The 3,440-nt window shown below is 67.8% G+C and overlaps 1 long non-coding RNA gene across 1 annotated transcript; it reads left to right on the top strand.

Moving 5' to 3' along the window:
- The first annotated feature begins 326 nt into the window (after nt 1-326).
- On the top strand, nt 327-2,493 carry LOC143648112 (uncharacterized). The gene is made up of 3 exons (XR_013158373.1): nt 327-548; nt 664-816; nt 1,976-2,493. It is a non-coding gene; the product is annotated as an uncharacterized LOC143648112 (long non-coding RNA).
- The last annotated feature ends 947 nt before the right edge of the window (nt 2,494-3,440 follow it).

The raw sequence follows: 3,440 nt of genomic DNA on the forward strand, positions 1-3,440 counted from the left end.
CCTCCTGGTCCTTTACTCCTCTGTCCCCCTTGCCCCCAGTTTCCTGTCACCTGGGGGTGGGACGGGTGCTGGCATCTGGAGAGAGGCAGCAAAGAAAGGGTGGCCCCGATGCCCGGCGGGCAGAGGTCAACACCTGTGCCCCCACCCCCTTCACGGCCCTTCCGAGCACTTGCAGCCGAGCCAGCCCCCGACACTGGCCCCCGGGAGAGGGGCACCTGCGATTGCCCCCGCCGAGGCATACCCCCAGCACGGCGGGCGCCCTGTCTGCCCTGGCTCAGTGTCCTGCCCCCCGCCACCGTGAGGTCCCTGCCAGCGCTGCTCGGGTGGGTTTGCAGCGTGACGTGGGGTGCCTCCTCCACGTTCACTGCCGGCTTCCTTGCAGCGGGCAGCCCCCTGGCTCTCGTGCACGTCCTAGAGCATCGCTCTGGATTCATGGACCTTGCTCTACTCGGTGTGTGACAGCGAATCACAGCTGATCCTTTCTGAAGCTCAAAAAGCAGCGCCACCCGGGAGGCGTGGCCACAGCGCCGCGTCCAGAAGCTGCGCAGGTTAGTTCTCTTCTCCGAACTGTAATGTCAGCAGTTTGTGGACTGTTTGAAATTTAAACCAGTTTCCCCAAAGTGCCCACAACAATACCCTTGCTTGTGGACTTTTTTCTTTCAGATGTTGAACATATTCTTAAAAAGTCATCAATCCCTTAAGATATCTACACCTGGCTCCCAGGGGAGGCAGTCTGCCACGTGCTCCTGGCACCCTGAGCTCCAGCAACTGCGCCCTCTCAGCGGGCTCTGTGGGCCTGACCAGCAGCTCACCCTGGTAGGCCCTGGGGTGGGGGTCAGATATGGCAGCACTCAGCAGCCATAGCACCCAGGACCCAGCACCCACACGACCTAGGACCCAGCACCCACAGAGCCCCAGTTCAGCACCCACAGGACCCAGCACCCACAGAGCCCCACTTCAGCACCCACAACACCTAAGACCCAGCACCCATGGCACCCAGGCCTTAGCACCTAAAGCACCCAGGACCCAGTATCCTCAGCACCCAGGACTGGCAGCAGCAGGACCCAACATACACAGCACCCAGCATACACTGCACCTGTGGCCTGGGGGCTCGCCTGGCCCCCTCCTCCCTGCCTCTTCCCGGGGCTGGGCGTAGTCTCTGTGAGCTCCCCAGGCCCTGCGGCTCCCCCGTCCCCAGGACACCCATTCTTCCTGCATCTGATCCAACAGCGGAGCCCACAGGGGCGATGTCCCGTCCCCGTTCCCGCGTTCGCCTTCCCAGCCAGCGCCTCCAGACCCAGCGCCAGCTCCCCTGTGCCCTCCCCTCGGTGCCTGGGTGCATGCAGGCCTCTGGAGCTGCCCTTGGCGCCCCCGGCTCCCCGAGGAGGGGGCCGCAGCCTAGGCAGGCACCACCCACACTGCTGGTCCGAAGCCCAGCCCAGGGTGCTGTCCCGTCCCCTGGCCCCACCTGGCCAAGCTTGGCCTCTGCGCTGGGGTCCCTGCAGGGCCGGCCGGGCGTGGCAGGGAGGGATGGTGACCAGATCCGCATCTGCCTGACCGTCCTGATCCCCCACCCCAGGCTGGGCCATGGGCCGCGTCGCCCGGGGTGGGGACAGTCCCAGGCAGCTGGCTGCAACCGGCCAGGGAGGAGCAGCAGTGGGGTGCGGGCCCAGGGGGCGGGGCAGGGCCTCGCTGAGCCATATCTGGGTGATGCCTGGGCCCCAGGGAAGCGAGACGGCAACGGGGAGAGCTGGCTGCCCTGTGGGAGGGAGACCCGGGAGAGGGGTTCGGGCCCCGGGACATCAGAAGGACCCCAAAGCCCCGGGGGCAGGAGGAAGGGCTGGGTCAGGGCAGCTGGGGATGTGTCCTGCCGCCAACAGGGAGGGGTTGTCTCCCACCCACCCCCGGGGGTCTCCACGCCCCCTGCATGGTCTGTGAACCTTTTTCCCTGGCCCTGTGCCCTCTCCTCCCCCAGGCCCATCCTCACAAAGCAGCCGGAGACCTTCAGAGCCCCTCACGGGTACCGTCAGGGACCCCCTCCCCGCAAACCCATCTCTCCTCAGAGACTGCAGGACATCTGCGCCAGGGCTGGACGGACAGCCTGGCCTAACCCCCACCACCTCCCTCGCCTGCCCGCAGCCCCCCATCTGCCTCTTCCTGGCCTCCCCACCTGGCTTCTGCCCAGCCTCACCCCCTCCAGCCTCCACCTGCCTCTCCCCTTCCGCCGTGACCTCCCCGTCTGGGCCCGGCCTCCGGGGAAGCTGGAATGTGGCTGAACAAGTGAGGGCCAAGCCCGGGGAAACCCAGCTCCACTGCGGCGGCTCCGGGGAAACCCCGGCGAGTGCAGCGGGACTCCCGGGGCACACGGGGGTGGGGGTCCCGACTAGCTGGGGGAGGAGGGGCTGGCCAGGCTGGGGCCGTAAAGGGGAGACTGGAGGGTCAGAAGCGCCCCCGTCCCTGGCAGGAGGAGGGGCAACTTCCAAAACCCCGCATCACCCCCACCCCCACCCCCGGCTCACCCCACCCCCACGCCACACCCAGCACTGCTGGGCACCCCGACCTCTGTTCCCGGTACTCCCGCCAGCCAGCCCCACCCCAGGGCCTTTGCGCCCGCTGTCCCCTCTGCCTGGAACCCCCGGCCCCAGTCCCTCAGGCTCCACCCTGCTGTCCCCTGCTGGCCTCCCCGACCCTCTCGGGGCACCTGCTGCCCCACTGTGCCCCACCCTTGCCCTATTGTGTGTTGGTGCCAGAGCCACATGCCTGGCAATCAGAAGCCACCACCACAGGCTTCGGAGTTGGGGTGAGAAAGCAGAGGACCCCGGGGGCACCCCAGGTTGGGGGGGCCTCAGGTGACCCTCAAGACCCCTGCCCCATCCCCCAACCCGCAGCCTCGCCAAGAGCCAGAGCCCAGGCGCCCGTCCAGATCCAGGACTTCCCCTTTCTCGCAGGCCAAAGAACGCCTGCCCAAGGCTCCCGGCTGCCCGGCGGCCCCGACCCATTGCCCAGTTGTCCCCCTCAATGCCCTGCGCCCCAGGGGGTGCCGTGGGTCAGGCGGAAGGACCCAGATGGCCGCGGGGTCATGGATCAGGCTGGCAGGGGAGAGAGGCCGTCCTTGGGCTGAGGACTTTAGGCCTGGGGCCACCCGGCACCCACCGGGGGCTCGGCTGGGGTCTCCCCTTCACAGCCAATGCTTGGGCCCCCGACATCCATGCCCATGACCCTGTGACCCCACACCTCCTGACCCCGGCCCTCAGGTCCCTGTTCCCACCGAGCCCCTGGTCAGTGGGGGCAGCAGGCGGCTCTTGGGGAGCCCTCAAGGGGCTCAGGGGCCTTGGACAGTGGGAGTGAGTCTTGGCCCAGAGAACAGCCCTAGGGGCTCCTGCAAGAGGCCTGGGGGTCCAGCCAGCACCCAGCACCCTGTGGGCATCCTCAGCTCCTCC

The sequence above is a fragment of the Tamandua tetradactyla genome, chromosome 10, assembly GCF_023851605.1.
Source record: "Tamandua tetradactyla isolate mTamTet1 chromosome 10, mTamTet1.pri, whole genome shotgun sequence".
Taxonomy (NCBI): domain Eukaryota; kingdom Metazoa; phylum Chordata; class Mammalia; order Pilosa; family Myrmecophagidae; genus Tamandua; species Tamandua tetradactyla.